The sequence below is a fragment of the Ictidomys tridecemlineatus genome, unplaced genomic scaffold (assembly GCF_052094955.1).
Source record: "Ictidomys tridecemlineatus isolate mIctTri1 unplaced genomic scaffold, mIctTri1.hap1 Scaffold_73, whole genome shotgun sequence".
NCBI classification, from domain to species: Eukaryota; Metazoa; Chordata; class Mammalia; order Rodentia; family Sciuridae; genus Ictidomys; species Ictidomys tridecemlineatus.
Window position 1 is genome coordinate 363,051 of NW_027525269.1, and position 12,622 is coordinate 375,672.

The window sequence follows — 12,622 nt, forward strand, 5'->3', positions numbered from 1 at the left end:
AACTCCAGCACCCCCCATCACTGATGAACTCTGGGATATCCACTCAGCTTCTGAAACTCTTTTTCGGCATAACTCATTCCCCTCTACAGTTTCCTGCCTGCAAACTCAAGCCACCCCAGCAGCCTAAATTACAATTTGTTCCCTCTATCCCATAAATCTGCTGCTCTTTGTTTGGGCTCCACTGCCCCTACAATTTGCAAAGTTCCCCCCAGGCAAAAAGCCAGAGTTGATGTAAAACTCATTTTTATGCTTCCCCTCTCTCCAGCACCACATTTTGGTACTATATATTGTCCAGTGCTAGAAACAGATGCTTCCTATACTTTGTTGAATTTTAGAGTTGTCTCTGGCAGGAGAGTTAAGGCTAAAACTCATTACTCTACCATAGCTTCAACCAGAAATCATATACTCCTTTGAAGATTGTTTCTTTAATTAGAGTGAATTTATTTTATTTTAGATAAGAGAACTTTAAGCTCTATCTTTTTTTGTTTGTTTTAATATTTTTTTAGTTGTTGATAGACCTTTATTTTATTTATTTATTTTTATGTGGTCCTGAGGATTGAACCCAGTGCCTCACACATGCTAGGCAAGCACTTTACCACTGAGCCACAAGCCCAGCCCTAAGCTCTATCTTTAAAAGTCTAAGCTATTTCAAGGTCTAATTGACAAAAAAAAAAAAAAAAAAAGAAGAAAGAGAGAAATGATATCTGAAATAAAGGTACACAACTTAAAAAAAAAACCCTGTATGTACCTTTAAGTTGTGGGTGAACCTCTATTTTTATTTATATATTTTTATGTGGTACTAAGGATCCAATGCAGTGCCTTACACACGCTAGGCAAGCGCTGTACCACTGAGCCACAACCCTAGCACCAAGGGTTTTTAATTTTCATGTAGTTTCTATTGTTAGCATATGTACTTCTCTCTAATAAGAAAATTAAAGCATTCCCTAACATAAAGTAGAGCCATTGTTAAGCATCTTTATATGGGAAGATAAATACATGCCACCCAATCTTTTTCAGAAAATGGCACACATAAAATATTTTATTAATTCTTATAATTTTATTAATAATAATTCATTCTACTAGAGGCCAAGAATATTTGGAGGTCATCATCCTTGATGGAATTCTAACCACCTAAGGCCCTTTCCATCTACTCTGGGACACTGAGGAGGTCACTTTTCTAACTCTATAATCTGCTGATAACACATGGGTTAAGAAATACTACAGGAGAAAAAAAAAACTTTTGAGTGCAGATGTCACTAAGAAATGAGAAAAAAAGCTTAAACCAAACCTCAGTCTTCATACAAAAAAATAGAACTATCATAGGCACTGAGAATCAGAGACCAGAATCAGGAAAGGTGTGGTGGGTAGGGTGGAAGGTGGGGGGTGCACACAATAGAGGACAACCAAGGACAGAAACCTCAAAGGCCTCTATGCTCACAGTCAGTTTCCCTCTTAGAAAAAGATGTTTCTGTCTGGAGCCTCTTCAGAGACTAGAACTCATGTTGGCCCAACTCCAGGGTCACCATTCATATTGGGTATCTCCTGGAGTTGTGGGGCATGGCTGTATAGTTTGTACATGACAAATATATATAAATTGCTTCTTGATTTTATTTGTGGTATACATGATCTTAAGTCTTCTCAGAAAAAGGATATACTTTAACTTTTTTTCTAATAGCAGAATGAAAGACTTTCTGCTTCCATAAATCCACTTCAAAAGTCAGTAAGTAGTATTTCTTTTCCCTGTAGTAATGAGAAAAGGAAATACTTATATAGACAGGGGCCTTTCAGTGTCCTTGTAACCTGGCTTAAAGCACAAGAAACATTAACTGTATCTGAAGACATGTAAATCATACACAGAATATAAATCATTAATAAGATAGCACTTTTACATTTTTTTTCTGCTCATTCAAACATAATCAAATATTTGAACTTATATTTCAAAATGTTTTCATAGAAACTCCCTATTTTCTCCTTGCTAGGTCTTTTACAGTGAGATGACCACTCCATGCTAAAGCTTAAAAGCTATTTCTGATGGCGCCTTTGGCTTATCCATAGCACATGGCTAAATGTACAGTTTACTTCTCAAGGACATGCGTCCTGTAGCTGAGTTTTCATTTTCATTTTATATTTAGGGAACTATGTGGGCTCTGCATCCAAATACATACTTTTCTTCTATTAAAAGGAGAGCAGGGATGACAGAACATCAATTTGCTTCATTGATAAAGATAGTGGCATTCAAAGAGCATCTTTCATTATGTTTTCAGATATTTTTCCTTAGCTCCTGCACCACCTCTAAGAGATATAAATAGGGCAGTGAAGAAGGGGGAGGAGGTGGTAATCTTCATTTCACAGATAAAGGCTAGGAACACTTAAGAGGTGAAGGGCACAGTCATACTCATTTTGAAGGTCAAGCATAATGAGATAGGGCTGGGTTGTAGCTCAGTGGTAGAACATTTGCCTAGCACATGTGAGACACTGGGTTGGATCCTTAGCACCACATAAAATAAACAAAATAAAGGTACTGTGTGCATCTATAATTTAAAAAATATATTTTAAAAAAAGAATATCATAGACAGCTGCAGGAGCTATTAGTAAATTTCTACCTTCTACTTCCATTCTTCACCAGGATAAACCTATATTCTTTTAAGAAATTTCTCCATTAGGAAAACATTTCTTGGCCTAAAATTTTGTTTGGGGCCTTTTTATCTATACCTAGCCAATTTTGCTTCTAGGCCAGGGAAGTGAGTGAAAAATATACTTCTCAGGCCAAATCCAGGCCCTCAGGCTGCTCAGCTGAGTCCCAGTCAGACCAGTGGAGTATGGCTACATCTGTCCATGGCTCTGGGGAACAAGAGTCACAGGGGCAAGGAAAGTTTCCAATATAGAAGATCCATGGCCTTATATTATAAAAGATATTTTTGGAAAGTCTCAGAATAAAAACAAGGACCTTGAAATTCATGCAATTATTTACCAGGTGATTACTAATTAAATATTGGGGCTCAGATGGGCTTGTAGGAGAACAGGGTGGGCAACAACATTCTCTGAATAGTGTTTTTGTAGAGCAAAAGTTTTGAATTTTGTTCAAGTCCAAATTGACAGTTATTTTTTATGGATTGTGCTTTTAGTATCATGTCTAACAACTCTTTTCTTCTTTGTTTTCATAAGTAACTTTTCATGTTTTGTGTTTTCACATACATCTATGGTATGGTATGTTGAGTTAATCTTTGCATAATGTGTTAGATTTAGATTGGAGTTCACGTTTTGCCTATGTACGTCCAATTATACCAGTACCATTTCTTGAAAAGATCATCTTTTTTCTCTTAAATGATCTTTGCGCGTGCGCACACACACACACACACACATACACACACACACACACACACACACACACACACACACACACACACATATATATATATATATTTTTTTTTTTTTTAAGGGGAATTGAACTCAGGAGGTGCTCTACCACTGAGCCACATCCCCAGCCCTTTTTACTTTTTATTTTGAGACAGGGTCTCACTAAGTTGCCCAGGCTGACCTGGAACTTGTGATCCTCCTGCCTCAACCACCTGAATTACTGGGATTACAGGTGACCATGCCCAGCATGCCTTTGCACTTTTGCTGAAAATTAACCAGCTGGATTTTTATGGTCTATTTCCAGATATTTCATTTCAGGGGTCAGCAAACTACAACCTAAGGGCCAAAAGCTAAGAATAAGTTTTGCATTTTAAAATATTTTTTAAAAAAAAGTCAAAAGAAGGATAATATTTCAATGAATAGGAAAATTTCATGATATTCAAATTTAAGCATCCAGGACTGCGATTGTGGCTCAGTGGTAGAGCACTTGCCTAGCATGTGTGAGGCACTGGGTTCGATCCTCAGAGCCAAATAAAAATAAATAAAGGTATTGTGTCCATCTGCAATTTAAAAATTAAGCATCCATAAATAAAGTTTCATTGAAATTCAACCATGTCCATTAATTTACCTCTATGGCCATTTTCCCTCTACAACAGTAGAGTAGTAATTCTGACCAAGACTGAATGGTCCACAAACCCTAAAATGCCTTCTGACCCTTTATAGAAGATGTTTGCCAAGCCCAGTTTTAGGATATGAGGATCCTTATAAGCATCCATGCAGAACCTCAGGGCTCTCTCAATGCCACTATAAAAAAAAATACTGAAAGGACAGAAGCTTTAAATAGAACCTCTGAAAGCCCTGAGGAAGGCAGAAAAGGAATGCATTTAATAGCCGGCTACCCTTTCCAACTAGGACTAAAATAAAAAGCCTTAAGTAAAGCTATTCTTGAAAGGATGGATCTTGCCGCACTATACAGTTAACTATGAAATGAAGAAATTTTAAGACTAAATGGTTTAAATGGCTTTTTTTCTTGAATATCTCTGTGAGTCACAAACTAAGAAAAAAATGTTTGTAATATAAAGAATGACAGGTTAAGGACATGAATATGGGATATTTTTATAAAAATCAATTGGAAAATGATGCATTAATTTTTCAAATTTGGTTCTTTCTAAAATGCAGAATTAGCAGAGATTAAATCATATTAGCAGAGACTGAAAAGGAGGAAAATATTCAGGTATGAGAATGGTTGGGAAACACATTCTCATATGCTCCTGTGGGGAGACTAAACTGGCACAGTCTTTCAGAACATCATTTAAATGCCCTCAAAATGCAGTGATGCAGTAGCACATTTGGCAATTTTATCTTCAGGAAATAATAACAACTAACATTCATATAGCACTTTTTATGAGCCAGGTTTTCTAAGTGCTTTACCTACTGTCTTAGTCTGTTTTGTGATGCTATAATAGAATATCCAAGACTGAGTAATTTATAAAACACAGATTTGTTTCTTATAGTTCTGGAGGCTTCCAAGGTCAAGAGGCCTGTATCTGCATCATTCCATGGTGGAAGGTGGAAAGGCAAGAAAGCATGCATAAAAGAAAGGGGAAAGGGGCCAAACTTACGCTTTCAGGATTGCCAGAACATACTCTGGCAATAATGTACCCATTCCCATGATAATACTGGTAACCCATTTATGAGAGCAGAACCCTCTTGACCTAATTACCTCTTAAAGGTCCCACATCCCAACACTGTTGCACTGGAAATTAAGTTTCCCACATATGAACTTTGACGGACACATTCAATCCATAATACCTGCTTTAATTCATTTAATCTTTACAACACCCGGAGATAGGTGTTATTATTACCCCATTTCACAGATGTGGAAACTGAGGCACAGAACGATGGGCAACCTGACCAAGGTTACACAGTTCATAGACAATAACAGAAATAATTATGGGCATCAAGACTTATATGGGCAAGGTGATGATTGTGTGAAAAATGGCCTAAAATAGAGAAAAATGAAATAGGTAAATATAAAAAAGATCATAGTATTCCCTCCATACATTAGGACACTAAGGACTTGTTAGTATGTTGCCAAAAATAATCATGATATATTCTGGACAATAAGGGTGAATAATATGATCTTATTTTTACTTTAAACTGTAGTTATGTGCATGTATAGGCAAAGTCTGAAAGAATATCTGCTAAAATATTAAGGTATGAGAAGGTAGTAAGGTCATGGGTAATTTAGAATTTTCATTGTATTTATCTTTTTTTTTGTTTTAATTTTTTTCCAAGAGTAAGTATTTTAAAATTTTAATACATTACTGAAAAGCATATTCCATGCCACTTTTGATCTCAGAAAACATGTTTTAATAAAATATGTATGGGAATGTAAAGAGCTTTGAGATACTTAATAAGACAGGGGCCATACAACTATAACAAATGACTTGTATCCTAAGAAAAGTTAAAATAAATAATGAAAAAGAATTTCAGGGAAAGTACTGACATTAATTTAAGGACAGTTCAATACACTAAGAAAAAATATTAAGTCACCAGGCATTTTTTTTCTTCTTCTTATAATAACTTATCATAGCAGTAATAATGATTCAACTTTGATGATTCTAAAGCACTTTCAGCCACACATCTCAGTTAAACCTCACAAGACCTGTCTTAGGATAATACAAATAGAAAGGTTGGAAATAGAAAACAAAAAAAGGGGGAGTTTCTCCAATTCCTTAAGATACCTGCAGAATTTTCTGTGTGTTGTGGTGGGCGGGGAGGTATGCTTCAAGATGCTGTCATCAGGATTACTGATGCCCTGCTACTTAAGCATAGCACTCTGGAGTAATAAGACAATTAAGACTGAACAAATATAGAACAGCCCCTTTAGACAGTGTCATGTAATTTGTGGAGACACATGAACCTAGGAATTTGCATCAAATGCAAACTCATCTGTCCATGATACAAAGGAAAATTCTGTAATAATGAGCATCAAAATTTTGGAATGGCACTGTTTTGACTATCTACTGTTAAAGTAAAAAGAAATTTCTTCCCATCTCAGGCCCTATATTTACCATCTTCATCTAATTCAAAATCGTGTGTTTGTGAAAGTAAACAAGCTTGGTGAAGAAGAGTTCTAATCAAATGCACTCAGGATGTCATGTTTTTCTTTCCTACCACAGTATCTTGGCTGCTTTTAAGAGGAAGACAAACCAGCAGCCAACTGTAATCCCTTGGGCTTCTAATCCCTTGAGGAGGAGCTATATTGTGACTTCTCGATTGAATAAGGACATATGCAGTCTAACAAGACAGGCCATACTGCAGGAAACACATTCTATGACATAAATGACTCATTTGCTGAACACTGACATTTTTCAAATGTGTACAAACTGAGATGATCCCAGACCTGTGCTTAACTTTTTTCATTCACTCATAAAACATGTCCTTCTAATGGGTCTGTCAGCATGTCATCACATTCAGGGTGACACCTGCTAATTTACTCCTCACCCTTGAAACCACATTTAATCCTAGCATTTTAGCTCTGCTAAAAGCTTCAGCAGTTCAGAGAGAAGGGGTCAAGGCCAGCAATCTAACTAGCCAATTGGCTTTCTTATACCAAGCTAAAGATCTTTCTTGAGATGCCCAAATCACTTCTCTTGGTGGAGGCAACCTTACTTCCTGGGGAGTGGGAAGCAAGGAAGTCTGAAATATTTTTCCCATAAATGTTTCAATGAATTGATGAGAAAGAGGCAGGAAGGGGAAATAAACACGAGAACAAACAAACAAACAAACAAACAAAAACATATAGTCATAGGACTTAGGAAGTAGCTCAGGACTCTTGCCTTTCTTTTTTGTCATAGTAACAGCAAGCAGAAACCTAAGTGATACCTGGGCCTTGAAGAAAAGAAGAAAGTAAAACACACTAGATATGGGAAGAATGTGGAAAACAGCCATGAGAGAGGGGGGCTTCAGGCACAAACAGAACTGCACTTAGTCCTGGGCTGGGCTTGTCATTTCCTTTTCATTGGGTATCATTTCATTTCTGGGCAGGTGACCATGGAATCAGAAAGTCATGGATGATGTAGAAAGCATTATAAACGTGCAGAAACAGAGGCACTGGGGACTGAATTAGAAGAAGATATATTCCATGCTTTTATAATTATGTCAAAATGGATTCTACTCTCACATATAACTAAAAAAAAATAAAATAAAAAGGAGAAGAAGCATGACATTCAAAATGCAAGACTCAAACCAATGGATGGGGGTAATGGCATGCTAATGTTGTTCTACAAGTAATAATGATAATGTCACTAATTTAGAAAGGAAACTCCACCAACAGTTGCCCTGGATATCCAGCAACAACAGGCAAGTCTCAAAGAGTGGATAACAGTCACCTCTGGGAGTGACTGAGCCCCATCTACTACAAATATCCAATGTCCTGCTCAGCTCTCAAGTCCCACAAGCACTCAAACAAGGAGTCAGGAGACCTCTGCCCTGGCTCTGCCACAGACTTGCTGGGAGTCCTTTGAGAGAGCTGCTTCCGTGCTCTGGCTCTCTTGTTGCTCCTTTGTGATCTGGAGACAACGTTCATGGTCCCATGTGACCCCCCAGCACTGTTGTGAGGAAAAGGCAAGATGCTAAGCTCCTGAGATACTTGTGAAGAGAAAATGATGATGCCAAAGGACCTGGGCTGTGTTGACAGCACCCAGAATCCTACACTGGGAAGATCTAGTTAGTATTCAGCTAAATACTTTCAGCCATTATCTGGGAAAGGAGGGAGGAAAACATGTTGAGGTAGAGATGAAAGAAGCTGGGTGAGTTTTACCATTCAGTTCTACTCTGCCCCCACAGCAGAGTAACTAACTCCAAATATTTGGAACTGGGAAAAGACAAACCTCTCAGTTTGCAGTTTTTGTTTCACCACTGCATTCCAAGCATCCAGCATAAACTCCTAGCACACCATAAACCGCTTTTAGCAAATCAGTGAATGAATGAATGCAGAAACATTGAGAGGGGAAGAAAACAGGGTACAAATTAAAATTGCTGCCAATAATCCCCAGTGTAGAACAGGTCCAATCCCCAGTGTAGGTCCAAAGAAAAATGACTATTAGAGGTGTTGCTAACTATCTTTAGTAAGTCTCTGGGTCCCACTCCTTCCTTAGGGTGTATCTATTGTTTCCCTTTCATGAACATTGGTGGTAGATTATGTCATCTCAATCCCCTTCCTTCCATTTCCATCACTCCATGATTTTAGTCAATACTATAATCTTTCTAAGCATGGATCCTGATGTTATCAAACAAGCGTGTAACAAGGAAGACATAAGGGTAGTGCATATTTTTAAGAGTCAAAGACACAGCTAACCAAGGAAGATAATTTTATAAGCAAGACCTAAAGATTTTTGTTTACAAAGGGGCCAATAGGAATTCCTTCCTCCTGGTTAGAAAGGACCATAAACAAAGGTCCAATGCTCTGAGGCTGGGAGGCTGTTGACCAAGAGAAGGTATACTGCCTCTCCACATCTGGGCTCATTCTGTCCCAAGTGGCAAGGGTCCCATTCAGTACAGCCTCTAAGGGCTGACAGTCTCAGAGCTAAGCCTTGACCTGGCTCCCACCAAGCAGCCCTGAGTCCTCCTCCAGGGATCTTCTCTATTTTGAAACCAGACTCAGAGGCTTCTGAACTTTCCCAAACATCCTCTGAGCACAAATCAGGAAGGCAGGGATGGGGGCGGCAGGAATACAGACGCAAGAGCTATTTTTGAGTGACTGGAAATAAAAGCTAAACACAGGTGTGTTCCGCACAAGTGGAAATGTTCCCAAATCCACAAGAATTCTTTATAAATAAACTAAAAAACAAATCATTCAGCTCTCCACATCTCAGTTTTCAGGGACACACACAAATAGTTTAGGTCTTTGCACATTATTTCAGGAACCATAGAGGGCTTATAGACTCCCACTAAAGGTGTCTGACTCATTTTCTAGAAAGCCACAAGAACTGACAATCTAGGGCTAAATATGAGGGCAACTCCAGCTCTGTGACTCCTGCCACAGCATGGAAAAGCAGGACAAAGGGAAACCCACCCCAACTGACTACAAAAGGCAGTATCAGCAGAATTCAAGGCCAATGGAGAATCTCACAGCAAATGCAATTGAATTTAGAGAACAGCAATTCAGGTCTTTTACCTCAAAACTCAAACGTACAACACATACGCATATCAAAATGCACATTAAGCCGGGCACGCTGGTGTATGACTGTAACACCAGTTACTTGGGAGGCTGAGGCAGGAGGATCACAAGTCGCAGGACAGCCTCAGAAATTTAGTGAGACCCTGTCTTAAAATAAAAAATAAAATGGTCTGGAGATGTAGCCCAGTGGCAGAGCACCCCTGGGTTGAATCCTGAGTAGCCCAAAAATGCGTATTAAACAAAGCAGGGTGAATGTATTTATAATAGTATATAATCATCTAAATTAACTTCTGGGTGACTCCTGAATTTAGAGGAAGAAGTAAGTATATTCTAGAATGTCGCCAGGGTTATAGGCTCAGACTCCATTTTTACAGCTTTCAGCAAGCTAAATATTTAGGGCATGTTTTCCTTCCAAATTCTTGCTAAAATTGTACCCACTGTGAATTCTTAATTATTTTAAGTGGATTTCTTCTCTCTCTCTCTCTCCCCCCTCCCTCTACCATTTTTACCTACTTAATGTCATAGTACTCCAGCCCTAGCAGCTAAGCCCAGACACAAGAGCCCTTGATTCCCATCTCTGAAGTCCAAGAAATAGCAGTTGAAGTTGAATTAACAATTCTTAGGCTTATGGGTACCACTGGCAGAATACTTCCTGCAAGAGGTGTTTTGAACATAGTGTCTTAGTAATTCCCTACAGCAGCCCTGTGAAGTCAGCTCTGTGGCCTTTACACTATGGCTGAGGACACTGAGGCTCAGAGGGGTTAAGTTTCAAGCCCCAAAACACACAGCCAGGAACTATGGAGCTGAGATTCAAATCCTGGTTTCTCTGAGCTGGTAGCCTACATGACTTGTATCTTAACATGCCGTTTCCGACAAACTAGAATGCTAGGTCAAGGATGGCAGGAATTTTATGGGAATAAAAATAAAACCTGCACCAGTACAGGACGCAAGAGACCCGATTTCCCAGAAGATCATATAAAATAATAATAAAAACATAATGTTAGAACACTAGGAATTTTTGTTAAATAAGCTCAAAATGGGCTCAAGTACATGAGTGAAGACTGGCTGTTATTAGCTCTCAAAGAGACAGTTCAGCAGGTAGGCAGAGGACAGCCCAGGAAGCAGGAACACACATGCTTTTTAGGATCAGATTTCTGAGGACACAAGAGCAGGATGGGGACACAGGAGGTTCCTGCAGAACAGTCACAAGGACCAAGGCCAGAAAGGGACTGTGGCAGAATGCCTGAGGAAAGGAGTGTCAGCAATCATTGTCTTGATTTTTCCAAAAAGGAAAGAGAAACTACCCAAGATTGGTTGGTGCACAGAGGTCATGTGAGCACAGCATTGTTACAGGATGACAAGAAGAAGGGGCTGAAGTGCTACTGATGAGGCAGATAGAGCATGAATGGAGTTGGAAAAAGCATCCTTTACCACCCTAGGGCTTTCCTCTGGACCAGGCACAGAGAAGGAGGCTGGACCACTGCTTATTGGGCCTACAGGCCTGGGCTGTGTCTACATGGACAGGAAGGGGCAGGGATACCGGTAAACAGCTTGGGGGAGGGGGCAGTGTATAACCAGGGGACCAAGTGTCAAAACAATACATGCACTCTAGGACCAGTGTGTAAGTCAGGTTGAGGGACTAAGTGTACACAGGAGATGACAGCAGCACATTTTGCAAATGTAGTATCAAACTCCTTCTGAATACATTAAATAAAATCAATGAAAGCAGAGAAATGGGATGCAACAACCCTCTGGATACTCTTGAAAGTAGCCTGCTACTCTGGCCTATTCATGTTTCCCTACTGGGTGACTTAGACTGGTAGATGTTCCCCGCAAGGTCTTCGGAAAAATCTGATTCCTTTTATCAGACTAGATCTTTATTTTTTAAATATTTATTTTTTGTTGTTGTAGTTGGACACAATACCTTTATTTTATTATGTGGTGCTGAGGATCGAACCCAGGGCCTCACATGTGCTAGGCAAGCGCTCTACCGCTGAGCCACAACCCCAGCCCTCAGACTGGATCTTAAACTATGAGGTTAAGGACAAAATCATCAAGATGAATATGTTCTTGTTGGGTGTGGTGATGCATACCTGTAATCCCAATAGCTCTGGAGGCTGAGGCATGAGGATCACAAGTTTAAATCCAGCCTTAGCCACTTTGAGAGGCCCTAACCAACTTAGTGAGACCCTCTCTCTAAATAAACTACAAAAAAGGGCTAGGAATGTTGCTCAATGGTTAAGTGCCCTAGGTTCAATCCCTGGTACAAAAAAAAAAAAGAAGATGAATATGTTCTCATCATGACATGGACTCAAATGGCAAGGAAGGACTGGGTTATGATGTGTTAAGATACAAATCAACATGTTCAGGTAAGAGATTAACCATGGTGTTTTTTTCTTTTCTCAAACCCTATTAAATTTTATGGGCACAACAGATTTAAAATTAAAAAGAAGAATAAAAAAGAGCAGACTGGGTTGGGCATGGTGGCACATGTCTGTAATCCCAGCAGTTTGGAAGGCTGAGACAGGAGGATTTTGAGTTCATAGCCAGACTCAGCACTTAGTGAGGCCCTGTCTCTAAATAAAGTATAAAAAAGAGCTGGGATGTAGCTTAGTGGATAAGCACCTCTGGGTTCAATCCCCAGTACCAAGAAAAAAATGGGGGGGGGGCTATCCCCTCCTCTAAAAACAAAACAAAAATAGGGCAATGAGCCCCACCTGCCTTCAAAAAATGGCATCTATTTAATTCTCTGGTTGCTTTATCATTATGGGGGGTGGGGGAACACTCCATCCCTTTCCCTGTATTACTAAAATCAATTATTGGTGCTAATTATTAAAGCATTTGTATTATGCTTCATGCCTGTTTAACAACTTCCTTATCCTGTTTGTTTGGTTACAGGTCTGATTAAAAACAGGAATGCACAATGCATAAGAGAGCAGCCCAAAGGAGGCCAGCAGAAGGATGAGGGGAGGGGTGGTTAAAAAAAAAAGGAAGAACTGTTCCTGCTTCACTTGCAGAAAGGAACTAACAGCAAGGCAAGCATCTTCCCCTCCTCTCATTTCCTCCTGCCACATTCAA

At 39.2% G+C, this 12,622-nt stretch overlaps 1 protein-coding gene across 1 annotated transcript in view; it reads right to left on the bottom strand.

The window, feature by feature from the left end:
* LOC144374522 (SH3 domain-containing kinase-binding protein 1-like) overlaps nt 1-12,622 on the bottom strand; it is a 107,707-nt gene that overhangs the window by 80,435 nt on the left and 14,650 nt on the right. The gene's annotated exons all lie outside the window — the stretch shown is intronic.